This window comes from Coregonus clupeaformis, unplaced genomic scaffold, assembly GCF_020615455.1.
Source record: "Coregonus clupeaformis isolate EN_2021a unplaced genomic scaffold, ASM2061545v1 scaf0047, whole genome shotgun sequence".
Classification (NCBI taxonomy): domain Eukaryota; kingdom Metazoa; phylum Chordata; class Actinopteri; order Salmoniformes; family Salmonidae; genus Coregonus; species Coregonus clupeaformis.
This window is the reverse complement of record NW_025533502.1, coordinates 885857-899917: the sequence shown is the minus strand read 5'-3', so window position 1 is coordinate 899917 and position 14061 is coordinate 885857. Positions and strand designations below refer to the sequence as shown.

At 43.7% G+C, this 14061-nt stretch overlaps 1 long non-coding RNA gene across 1 annotated transcript; it reads right to left on the bottom strand.

Annotated features, from left to right (window-relative positions):
- Positions 1–7735: 7735 nt before the first annotated feature.
- On the bottom strand, positions 7736–12601 carry LOC121550233. Its single transcript, XR_005996940.2, has 3 exons — positions 12571–12601; positions 8315–8423; positions 7736–7895 (listed from the first exon to the last, which is right to left on the bottom strand). It is a non-coding gene; the product is annotated as an uncharacterized LOC121550233 (long non-coding RNA).
- Positions 12602–14061: the final 1460 nt, after the last annotated feature.

The window sequence follows — 14061 nt, the reverse complement described above, 5'->3', positions numbered from 1 at the left end:
TGGAACCCCTACCTGTCCCAGACCTGCTGTTTTCAACTCTTAATGATCGGCTATGAAAAGCCAACTGAGATATATTCCTGATTATTATTTGACCATGCTTGTCACTTATGAACATTTTTGAACATCTTGGCATGGTTCTGTTATAATCTCCACCCGGCACAGCCAGAAGAGGACTGGCCACCCCTCATAGCCTGGTTCCTCTCTAGGTTTCTTCCTAGGTTTTCGCCTTTCTAGGGAGTTTTTCCTAGCCACCGTGCTTCTACACCTGCATTACTAGCTGTTTGGGGTTTTAGGCTGGGTTTCTGTACAGCACTTCGAGATATTAGCTGATGTAAGAAGGGCTATATAAAATAAAATTGATTGATTGATTGATTGATTGCTGGTTCGTATAGCCTATTTTCTTTCCACATTGTCCTCTCCAGCACAGTTCCAGCAGCTATAGAGGATGCCTAACCAGACCAGTGTTGTACAGCTCCGCTTGGCTCGGCAGTGTGAAAAGGGTGTAACAGTTTAGCTGTGGCTGGATTTGCATAGAGCTCTATGGTGTGATAACAGTCCCCCCCTCCCCGCCCCACCCTTTAACACCACACACATACGCATGCGCGCACACTAACCAGGTGCATGTACTTGGCAAAGCAGTGGATGCAGAGGACACAGCAGAACGTGCTCCCCAGACACATGCTGCATGCTAGCAGGTGCACCGCATCCCAGCCAGCCTGCCCTTCTCCTCCTCTCTGCAGTTCACCTCCGACAACAGCTCCTGGCAAGAACAAAGAGACAACAGTCTGTATTTATTTAACAGGGACAGTACACAATAACCGACAACTCAGCTCATTTTCATCCTTGGCCAAACAGTGTTTGTGAATGTAGAGTCAGCGAAACTACAACACTCAAAAATAACTTTCACAGTCAGTATTTTCATCTGCGTCGTAATGTACAGTGGGGAAAATAAGTATTTAGTCAGCCACCAATTGTGCAAGTTCTCCCACTTAAAAAGATGAGGCCTGTAATTTTCATCATAGGTACACGTCAACTATGACAGACAAATTGAGAAAAAAAAAAATCCAGAAAATCACATTGTAGGATTTTTTATGAATTTGCAAATTATGGTGGAAAATAAGTATTTGGTCACCTACAAACAAGCAAGATTTCTGGCTCTCACAGACCTGTAACTTCTTCTTTAAGAGGCTCCTCTGTCCTCCACTCGTTACCTGTATTAATGGCACCTGTTTGAACTTGTTATCAGTATAAAAGACACCTGTCCACAACCTCAAACAGTCACACTCCAAACTCCACTATGGCCAAGACCAAAGAGCTGTCAAAGGACACCAGAAACAAAATTGTAGACCTGCACCAGGCTGGGAAGACTGAATCTGCAATAGGTAAGCAGCTTGGTTTGAAGAAATCAACTGTGGGAGCAATTATTAGGAAATGGAAGACATACAAGACCACTGATAATCTCCCTCGATCTGGGGCTCCACGCAAGATCTCACCCCGTGGGGTCAAAATGATCACAAGAATGGTGAGCAAAAATTCCAGAACCACACGGGGGGACCTAGTGAATGACCTGCAGAGAGCTGGGACCAAAGTAACAAAGCCTACCATCAGTAACACACTACGCCGCCAGGGACTCAAATCCTGCAGTGCCAGACGTGTCCCCCTGCTTAAGCCAGTACATGTCCAGGCCCATCTGAAGTTTGCTAGAGTGCATTTGGATGATCCAGAAGAGGATTGGGAGAATGTCATATGGTCAGATGAAACCAAAATAGAACTTTTTGGTAAAAACTCAACTCGTCGTGTTTGGAGGACAAAGAATGCTGAGTTGCATCCAAAGATCACCATACCTACTGTGAAGCATGGGGGTGGAAACATCATGCTTTGGGGCTGTTTTTCTGCAAAGGGACCAGGACGACTGATCCGTGTAAAGGAAAGAATGGGGCCATGTATCGTGAGATTTTGAGTGAAATCCTCCTTCCATCAGCAAGGGCATTGAAGATGAAACGTGGCTGGGTCTTTCAGCATGACAATGATCCCAAACACTCCGCCCGGGCAACGAAGGAGTGGCTTCGTAAGAAGCATTTCAAGGTCCTGGAGTGGCCTAGCCAGTCTCCAGATCTCAACCCCATAGAAAATATTTGGAGGGAGTTGAAAGTCCGTGTTGCCCAGTGACAGCCCCAAAACATCACTGCTCTAGAGGAGATCTGCATGGAGGAATGGGCCAAAATACCAGCAACAGTGTGTGAAAACCTTGTGAAGACTTACAGAAAACGTTTGACCTGTGCCATTGCCAACAAAGGGTATATAACAAAGTATTGAGAAACTTTTGTTATTGACCAAATACTTATCTTCCACCATAATTTGCAAATAAATTCATTAAAAATCCTACAATGTGATTTTCAGGATATTTTTTTCTCATTTTGTCTGTCATAGTTGACGTGTACCTATGATGAAAATTACAGGCCTCTCATCTTTTTAAGTGGGAGAACTTGCACAATTGGTGGCTGACTAAATACTTTTTTCCCCCACTGTAGTTCCTTGTAGCTAACCTAGTCTCATTTCCATATCTTAAAATGATTGCATATTCTTGTTTATTTTCTGTTGATACTGGGCCTGCAGAATGTAGCTTCTTATAGGCATGCTACACCACACCCACCTAGACCTACATCCTGTGTGTATTTCAATACCTGCTAGAACAGTTATGGCCTTTAGATACTGTAGATATGCAGATCTATCAGTCGCAAATTGACGGACTGGGAGCGGCCTTCAGTATCTGACTGGGAGCGGCCTTCAGTATCTGACTGGGAGCGGCCTTCAGTATCTGACTGGGAGCGGCCTTCAGTATCTGACTGGGAGCGGCCTTCAGTATCTGACTGGGAGCGGCCTTCAGTATCTGACTGGGAGCGGCCTTCAGTATCTGACTGGGAGCGGCCTTCAGTATCTGACTGGGAGCGGCCTTCAGTATCTGACTGACTGTGTGCATAGAACATGAGCTTGATCAGGCCTCTATTTCGTTCGTCACAGGGAGAACTAATGGGGTGTGCAGGCTTTTGCTCCTGCCAATCACTAACACACCTGATTCAAATGAGCAGCAAAACAATCATGGTTCATCACACCTAAAACAAATAATCATATTCATCACACCTAAAACAAATAATCACGGTCTTCATGGACCATATTTGGCTGAATAAGGTGCATTAGTGATGGGCTGCAGAATAAACCTGCACACCCAGTAACATTAGCTCTCCAGGACTGGAGTTGGAAACCCCTGGGTCGTGTTCATTAGGCATAAAACGGAAGAAACGGGCTGAAACAGGGAGGCACTACCTGGATTTGTCCAATCAGAAATGCTCATTTTAGTTTTCGGTTAGAAAACATTTTCCATTGTGAGCCCTAATGAACATGACCCTGGTCTGAAGTACTGTACCTTGAGCTGGGTGCTGATGTTTTCCGACTGCAGCCTGACAGACGTCTTCTTGCTGACTTTGAAATCCCAGGAGCAGAAGACCTTTATGGCCACGTTTCCCTGAGACTTGAACACACAGAAACTTCTCCCAAAGGACTTGGACATGCTATGATGAGACGAGCACAATGAAAACATTTCATTATTCCCATGAAAGACCAACAAAGAGAAAAACCTAGTCACAGATCTGTCCTGCCAACTCTTATGGGCATTGTCACACCCAACACGGACCATAGCAGTTGGCTATAGAACACAAACAGATCTGGGACCAGGCTAACAAAGAAATTCCAAAGTAATATATCAGGGCAGTATTCACATAATGATCAATGGCTGCGTTTACACAGGCAGCCGAATTCTGATCTTTTGCCAGTAATTGTTCTTTTGACCAATCAGATCAGTTCTTACGCCAATAATTGGGCAAAAGATCAGAATGGACTGCCTGTGTGAACGCATCCTAAAAACACTAAACTGATCCTATATCAGCACTTCAAAAGGTTTGAGGCGGTCGTTAAACCTGTAGACGAGGACGATGCCGGTGATAAAGAATGATATGCCGATGGTGAAGAAGTAGGCTAAGGGAATGTTGTAGGCCATCCTCTGAGGGTCACTGGTGGTGCCGCAGACAGTCCCGGTGGTGGCGTCATCAGGTCTACAACTGGTGTTGATGGTGGAGTTGGTGTAGTAGCCATAAAACATTAGAGTTAGAGAGATAACCCTGAGAGGGAAGAGGGGTGGTGTGGTTTTAGAAACAGACTGACAACACTGATGTAGTGTTTTGATATAGAAGTGCTTTTCAGGTGCTTTACATTTGTATGGGTGGGCATTGTGTTGTGATTTAGCTAGGTATGTCAGCAGCAGTGGTTTAATTGGTGTAGGCTGGATTTACATTCCACTAGGTGTACTCGGTGGAGGCTCAACAATCACATTGTGACTTCACCGCGCACAGCACAGAGATTTTGGTGCATGCTAGAAACTGTAATGTGATACACTTTAAAGCTGAGTTTACACTCCACCGATCGTCCTTGCAAAATGTCACCGATGATTGCGTTAATTTAAAGTAAAAACCTTGTGGATGAACATAATCAACCAATCAACCAATCATAACCCTCATCTTACTGTGCCGGTGAACAGCTCCATGCCTGTGACTCTGTGGGAGCTGGGGGTGTGAAGGGGCGGGTGGATTGCCTGGGGGAAGACCAGGGCCCGTATCTCTAAAGAATTTTTGTGCAAAAAGTGGCTCCTAGCGGCCAAATTCTAAGAAAATTCTCAGAGGCATGACGTTTTCTTAGAATTTCCCCTAAAAGTGACACGAAAATCCCAGTTAATATAAAAGCTATTCCTCAAGAGTCCTAGCGCTTAAAAGGGCTCCTAAGGCGAGATCTGCTAAGAGCAGGGAAGAGGACTTTTAGTGGCTTAGGAGTTACCCTAAGCAGCTGCACAAAATGGCCAACAGAGGAGGCAGGAGAGATGTCCTGCAAACACTGGATGACAGGGAATTATTGAGACGCTACAGATTGGATCGTGCAGGAATCATGTTTGTGGTGGATCTCCTTAGAGATGCAATTACTTCACCAACTCGACGCCACAACGCTATTACACCGGAGAAGAAAGTAATCACAACCCTGAGGTATTTGGCAACAGGGAAAATGCAACAATGCAGCAGTGATGACTTGGGTCTGTCCCAATCCTCCGTCAGCAGAGTCATCACCCAAACACTGACAGCTTTGTCACAACCTAATATTGTGACACAATTTGTTTCATTCCCGCTGGATGCCCGCACTTTACACACACATAAAAGGGCATTTATGGACATTGCAGGATTCCCTGGCGTTGTGGGTGTAATTGATGGAACACATGTGAGAATAATTGCGCCATCAGAGGACGAGGCTGTCTTTGTTAACAGGAAGAATTTCCACAGCATCAATGTGCAAATAGTGTTCAATGCGGCCTGGAAGATTTTGGACATTGTGGCTAAATGGCCAGGCTCCACACATGATGCGAGAATGCTCTCCGAGAGTGGCATCAGACAGCTTTTTTGAGAGACGCTATGTGCCAGCTAATTGCCACTTGTTAGGGGACAGTGGCTACCCATGCAAACCATGGCTCCTTACACCTTACCTCCAGCCACGCCAAGGGCCCCAACTAAACTATAACAGGTAAGCCAAACAATACAAAAATCATGGAAATGAAATGCAAGCAATATGTTAGAGCATCCAAGTAGTGCAATATTTCCATCAAATAATTAAAGGTCTGTATTCTATTGTAGGGCCCACAAGACAACAAGAGCGGTGGTGGAGCGTGGCATAGGCCAGCTTAAGAGGCGCTTTCATGTTCTCCACGGAGAGGTGCGGCTGAGGCCTGAAAAAGTCAGCAAACTCATCATAGCCTGTGCAATATTACACAATATTTGCAAGGTTATACAGATTGCAGAACCTCTGGAGGATGGCGATGAGGATGAGGATGGAGACAACGATGAGGATGGTGGTGAAGAAGATATTCACATTCCACAGGGGAACCTAGCCCAGAGTGGACTGCCTTACAGGGCAAACTTCACAAATTTACATTTCAGGCAAGCTGTAGCCCCATGTCATTTGAGAACTTGTGATGGTATTAAGAACTACCACAGTTTTACTGCACATCACCTGCAACTGTTAAATGCAAGACACAGAACACAATCTCTAAATGGTTTATTTTTTTAGGTGTTCAATTTTAAGGCGGTAGTACTCCTCCTGAAGGGAAAGGACTTTTTTTTGTTGTTCAAACACATCAATTGTGAGTTGCAATCTTCTCTCCTGCAGGGATGCTGACGGAGCAGGTGCTGCGGATGGGAATGGTGTTTGATCCGCCGGGCTATCCTGAGTAGCAGCTGCAGATGGTTCAGGCGGCAAACTTGATGGGCCCGGTTCTTGTGATGGCTCCATGCTACAGAAATACATAGGCCTAGTTTAATTATTGTTTTGATTAAATTAATTTAATACAATGAGCATGGATAACACATGAAATGGCTTCTGCAATGAATAAACACTGTTGATATGAATAACCCTGTGTCCTACCTTTGCTGCATTTCAAGGGCCTGCATCATTGACGTGTCAATGCCTGTTGGCAGCCCGGTGACACTGACCTCAGAGTGTCCCAGGACTTGAAAGACAGTGTCGGCCACCTGGGACAGCCGCTTTGCAGGTGGTCCACCCCCTAGAAAGAAACAGTCAATGAACACAGTACTTAGGCATGTAAATTAACTTTGCCAGCAGGAGCAAATTGCCAGATTATGTGGTAGGCCATAGTATTTTGCTCACCTGTGAGTGAGGATTCCCGCTTGTGTGCTGCAATCTCATCTTTTGCCTTGGACTGCAGCACATACCACCTTTTCTCACAATCGTCGCCTGTCCGCACCACCAGTGGAAAAGAGGCATTGATTGTTTGGGATATTGTGTCCCAGGCGCGCCTCTTGCCTTGGCTAGTGACAGTTGGGCCAAATTTTCCTCGTAACATACCTTTATGTTCGTTCACCAACTGGGCCAGCAACAAACCTTGCTCCAGTTCGGCTTGCGATTCCTTTTTTTCTCCATTTTCTGTGTTTGTAGGATATTTGTTAACAAGCCTTCATAAATAGACCAGCCAGCAATCACAGACATTGTTAAAAGCTGAGCTGTGTTACCCTCGTTAAGTTCACACTGAGTTGTAACGTTGCAATTTCTACTTCATTAAGGACAGCCCCTTGAGATAGGCCATCTTGTTTTCAATGGGGTCCATATGGAAGTGAAAGTACAAAATATGCCAGCTAGGATATTAATATGAGCAAATGAGACACAAATCATTATTTGAACAGGGTGTAATGAGCTTAAGTTTTCACATATTTTAGATTCTAATGTTAGGCTATAACCCCTACAGCTTACTATTCATTTTCCAGATATTTTCTTGAATGTGAAATATTATTTACAATTATAGTCTGCATAAGATTAGAGTGTATAATTATGTTTATTGATTTGAGGGTACATCCTTTGCTCATTATCACCAAAAGTTCATTTTCATCAAACTTGTAGGATCAACCAATCACGGCTTTTGAAATGATGACTCATACCTAGCAACGGGGTCAACCACACCTCCTCACTAAGATAGGATTTTTCATCCATTCCTGGCTCAGAGTTCACTGAAAATGTTCTGGAATTACTTCTAAGCTAAAACTCCTGGCAAGGAATTTTTAGGTTAAGTTAGGAGCTCTCTGAGAGGATTCTCAGAATCTTTAAGGATACGGGCCCAGGAACAGGCTGTTGATGAGGAAGAGGAAGACGTTGAAGAGCAGAAGAGTTCTGAGGAAGAGGAAGTAGAAGAGCACACCAGTGCCGAAGCGGCCACACAACCTCTTCAGAGCCACCTTCCACAACTGCAGGGAATTTAGGATGAAGAGACCGCCGAACAAGACGTGATACAAAGCCTGTGGACAGGGAGACAGACAGTTACTTTCATGCCTAAAATCTCTGTGCAGAGATTAACGTCAGGCTTGGAGCACTTTCCTCAGATTTGACTTCAATGATAGCCATGAAATTGCCAACAGCATGTTTTATGCTAGTGATAGCTTGGTTATACTCCCTCGCTTAAGGAGGCTACTGCAGGGAACCTGGCTGATCAAGAGGGACTGTCCAACTTTGTCACTGAATGCAAGTTTCCTAAGGAGAGATGTTGACTGTAAAAGGGGTCTTTGAAGATTCAGCAACGAGAGAGAGAGAAGGGTTTAAGTAGCTTTTGTGTAATTTGTTTAGTCAAATTTTACATTGGCATCATGTAAAGAAAATGGTATCCTGGAACAATGAAGATAATCAATTCCAAACAATGAAGAGAATATGGCACATACACCTGAGTTTAGTCTTCTCTGCCAGACTGAGGGGCATGGCACGCAGCATACGCACACGGTCACCGGCCGACAGACTCTGAAGATTGTTGACTAGCTCGCGTCTCTTGGTCTCTGTAATACACTCACAGTTAAAAGGATACCGTAAAACTTCAATTAACAACCGGCGCTTTTTAGAGACAGGCTTGTATTTGCCTGGCTATAAAAAAAAAAGGGACAGATGGCTATTTGAGACTCTGCGTTTAATTGAAGTTACACCATAGTTCGCCCAAACCACAAATGTACTTATTTGCTTCATTACCTTGAATGCAGTCTATGGACATTGGACAAGAAGAGATGGCAATCAATGCTTTGGTTGTTAAACTTGCCTCTGCCACCAACTGCTAATATTACACTGAACAAAAATATAAACGCAACATGGAAATTGTTAGTTCCATGTTTCATGAGCTGAAGTAAAAGATCCTAACAGTTTTCCATACGCACAAAAAGCTTATTTCTCTCAAATTGTGCACACATTTGTTTACATCCTAGTTAGTGAGCATTTCTCCTTTGCCAAGATAATCCATCCACCTGACAGGTGTGGCATATCAAGAAGCTGATTAAACAGCATGATCATTACTCAGGTGCTGGGGAACATGAAAGGCCACACTAAAATGTACAGTTGTCAAGTTGAGGGAGCGTGCAATTGGCATGCTGACTGCAGGAATGTCCACCAGAGCTGTTGCCAGATAATGTAATGTTAATTTCTCTACCATAAGCCGCCTTCAACGTTGTTTTAGAGAATTTGGCAGTACGTCCAACCGGCCTCAACCACAGACCACGTGTAACCACGCCAGCCCACGACCTCCACATCCGGCTTCTTCATCTGCGGGATCGTCTGAGACCAGCCACGCAGACAGCTGATGAAACTGTGGGTTTGCGCAACCAAATAATTTCTGCACAAACTGTCAGAAACAGTCTCAGGGAAGCTCATCTGTGTGCTCGTTGTCCTCACCAGGGTCTTGACCAGACTGCAGTTTGGCATCGTAACCGACTTCAGTGGGCAAATGTTCACCTTCGATGGCCACTGGCATACTGGAGAAGTGTGCTCTTCACGGACGTATCCCGGTTTCAACTGTACCAGGCAGATGGCAGATGTGTGGGCAAGCGGTTTGCTGATGTCAACATTGTGAACAGTGTGCCCCATGGTGGCGGTGGGGCTATGGTATGGGCAGACATAAGCTATGGACAAGGACAACAAGCACAATTGCAATTTATCGATGGCAATATAAATGCACAGAGATACCGTGATGAGATTCTGAGGCCCATTGTCGTGCCATTCATCCGCCACCCTCACCTCATGTTTCAGCATGATAATGCACAGCCCCATGTCGCAAGGATCTGTACACAATTCCTGGAAGCTGAAAATGTCCCAGTTCGTCCATGGCCTGCATACTCACCAGACATGTCACCCATTGAGCATGTTTGGGATGCTCTGGATCGACTGTGTTCCAGCTCCCGCCAATATCCAGCAACTTCGCACAGCTATTGAAGAGTGGGACAACATTCCACAGGCCACAATCAACAGCCTGATCAACTCTATGCGAAGGAGATGTGTCGCGTTGCATGAGGCAAATGGTGGTCACACCAGATACTGACTGGTTTTCTGATCCACACCCCTACCTTTTTTTAAAGGTATCTGTGACCAAAAAATGCATATCTGTATTACCAGCAGTGGAAGCTGCAGATGAGTGGACGGCTCATAATAGTGGATGGAACTGAGAAAATTAAATGGCATCAAACACACAGAAACCATGTGTTGGATACAATTTCACTTATTCCGCTCCGCCGATACCACGAGCCCGTCCTCCCCAATTAAGGCGCAACCAACCTACTGTGATTTCCAGTCATGTGAAATCCATAGATTAGGGCCTAATGAATGTATTTCAATTGACTGACTTCTTTATATGAATTGTAACTCAGTAAAATCTTTGAAATTGTTACATGTTGCATTTATATTTTTGTTCAGTGTAGCATTTTCTAACCAAACCTTGATATTTTAAACTTTTAACACCGGAGTCATTCTTTTTTTTCTTTTTTAAAATTTAACCAGGTAAGTCAGTTGAGAACAAGTTCTCATTTACAACTGCGACCTGGCCAAGATAAAGCAAAGCAGTGCGGAAAAAACAATAGAGTTACATATGGAATAAACAAAACGTACAGTCAATAACACAATAGAAAATCTATATACAGTGTGTGCAAATGTAGTAAGTTATGGAGGTAAGGCAATAAATAGGCCATAGTGCAAAATAATTACGATTATAATTTAGTATTAACACTGGAGTGATAGATGTGAAGAAGATGATGTGCAAATAGAGATACTGGGGTGCAAATGAGCAAAATAAATAACAATGTAAATAACAATATGGGGATGAGGTAGTTGGGGGGGCTAATTACAGATGGGCTGTGTACAGGTGCAGTGATCGGTAAGCTGCTCTGACAACTGATGCTTAACGATAGTGAGGGAGATAAGTGTCTCCAGCTTCAGAGATTTTTGCAGTTCGTTCCAGTCATTAGCAGCAGAGAACTGGAAGGAATGGCGGCCAAAGGAGGTGTTGGCTTTGGGGATGACCATACCTGCTGGAACGCATACTACGGGTGGGTGTTGCTATGGTGACCAATGAGCTAAGATAAAGCAGGGATTTGCCTAGAAGGGATTTATAGATTACCTGGAGCCAGTGGGTTTGGCGACGAATATGTAGTGAGGGCCAGCCAACGAGAGCGTACAGGTCACAATGGTGGGTAGTATATGGGGCTTTGGTGACAAAACGGATGGCACTGTGATAGACTACATCCAATTTGCTGAGTAGAGTGTTGGAAGCTATTTTGTAAATGACACCGCCGAAGTCAAGGATCGGTAGGATAGTCCGTTTTACGAGGGCATGTTTAGCAGCATGAGTGAAGGAGGCTTTGTTGCGAAATAGAAAGCCGATTCTAGATTTAACTTTGGATTGGAGATGCTTAATGTGAGTCTGGAAGGAGAGTTTACAGTCTAACCAGACACCTAGGTATTTGTAGTTGTCCACATATTCTAAGTCAGAGCCGCCGAGAGTAGTGATTCTAGTCGGGCAGGCGGGTGCAAGCAGCGTTCGATTGAAGAGCATGCATTTAGTTTTACTAGCGTTTAAGAGCAGTTGGAGGCCACGGAAGGAGTGTTATATGGCATTGAAGCTTGTTTGGAGGTTTGTTAACACAGTCCAATGAAGGGCCAGATGTATACAAAATGGTGTCGTCTGCGTAGGTGGATCTGAGAGTCACCAGCAGCAAGAGCGACATCATTGATATACACAGAGAATAGAGTCGGCCCGAGAATTGAACCCTGTGCCACCCCCATAGTTCCTCCCACAGACCACTAGTGTACTCCTTCCTCCCAAAGACTCTTATCATAGGCAATGTGTCATGTTCACATGTTATCAGGAACGTCTTGATCAGGACTGATCAGGAACGTCTTTATCAGGACTGAACAAGACAGTCACTCACAGGATGTAGAAATTCCAGTAGTCAGGAATTGAAAGGAACTTGGAGGTTAAAGAAAATGAAAACAATCAAGGACTGACCATCCATGATATCAAAATTATTGTTGTAAGCATGCATTAAGGCTATACAGTGTTTGTTTACATTTACTTTGTTTACAAACAAGCTTTTGGGTTCTGATGGGGTACTACAGTTGAGCTAAGCTCATGAGGCATTTATACATTATATTTAAACTCCCTCTTGGATCTAGTCGAGTTAATTTTACTAAAGAAAAACAACAAACTAGTTTCTCAAATACCTTTGGATTTTATATAAAGCTATCCAACAAAATTAATTAAATTAATTAAACCAGAGCCTTCTAAGTGATTAACAGCAGTGGAGGCTGGTGGGAGTTGCTATAGGAGGACGGGCTCATTGTAATGGCTGGAATGAAATAGTATCAAACATTTGGAAACCACGTTTGGCTCCGTTCCAAAAATTCCATTCCAGCCATTATCCAGAACCCGTCTTCCTATAGCTCTCCCCACCAGCCTCCACTGATTGACAGCTGAGAATTGATTCAATTTGTTAGTTCCATTTCCACATTGAAACACGATTGAACCAACAACACAAGTCAGTACACTAAACTTCTGCATCATTGTTCATAGGCAGTAGCCTACGACTTGCAAAACTGCATATGTATTGTAACTGCAAATTGAATAGTTTTACGCATAAGACTTGCAATATCGATGTAGGTTCTACCGCTCACCGTTTTTGAAGACTTCCATTCTCAGCCGCACACCACCAATCAATCCGAAGAGATGCCGCCTGGAGCTCAGCTCAGCAACTTTCAGCTTTCTCTGGCGCAGACGCAACCAATGAAATACATCCTCCTCATTAGTGGTAATTCATGGTGCGAAATGTTTCGCTAATGAATGTCAAGTTCATTCTAAACAGTTTGTCATCAATGTAACATTCTAATTGCAATCCTGCATTACAGTGGTGGACAATAGGCCCTTTTCACGATGACGTCATCTAACTTCCGCCTTTCCGCGTAGCAGGTTAACTTCACTTCCGTTCGCCCGTAACCTGAGACTTCTCAACGAAAATACAACTGTTGACCACTAACTAGCAAGCTAGCTACTTGAAGAAATTCCAAAAGGTACGTTTAAGTTAAATTAGTAAAGTTAAGAGTAATAATGTTTACGTATATGCAATGGTTTGTAACTTGCTAACGTTATTGTTAATTCATAATTGTTCACTGCCTTAGTTACTTAAAAGTGGGCTAACGTTAGCTAACAACAACTTAGTACCAGATACCGATAACGTTAAAAGGTAGCGTTACATTGCTGCCTGGCTGTAATGTAACAAGTTTACTTAGCTAGCTATCTAACCCTTTGTTAGGCAGTTAGTTTATTCATGAATGTATAGTAACTCACCTATTCAAATACTGTTGTGCATGATAGCTAGATAAATATTGATTCCTGGTCAAAGCTGAATGTTAATTTAGCTGTTTCTTTTCTCTCGGTGTCTGTATCGCAACAGTATCCCATCCAACACCGAAGCATGGCACAATCTTCGAGAAGATGCTATTGCAGTGTACCATTTTGTTCAAACAACAAACAGAAATTCCCGTATCTGAGTTTTCACGATTTCCCTGTTGATGGAGAAATACGTGCCCGTTGGGTGAGGGCGATCAGGAGAGATGAGGGACCAAGTTTTAAGATTCTTCGTGGGAGCACCTTTGTTTGCAGTCAGCACTTTCCCCCTGAGGATAGATACACATCGGCCAGTGGACGGATCCGTATTAAACAGGGATCAGTGCCGTCTAGATTCCACTGGAATGATTGGGGTAAGGATAGGTAGACAGCGTTAAACGTAATACTACTGTAATCCAATAATATATTACTTGTACAAAATGTTTAATAATTTAATCCTGATGCAATATAGCTGCTACATTTTGTCATTTTAGGGACTGAAAAGTGATTACCAAAATGTATCATGACAAGCATATGGTTAATTTCACACATATAGGAGGCGGCTCACAAGCTCGGGAGTCAGTTTACCAGCGAGCAAGAAAGCGTCTTGGTGTTGCTGTCCTGGATGATTCTGATCATGAGATGCCTGACAGCACAGAGGGTGCTTTGCCTGCAGTGACAAACGATCACGACTATGCCTGCCGTCCTTCTCCTGGTTAGTATTACAAATAAGAGTAACCATGTATCTGTTTGGCAAAAAAAGTAAAAGTATATGGCAGTTA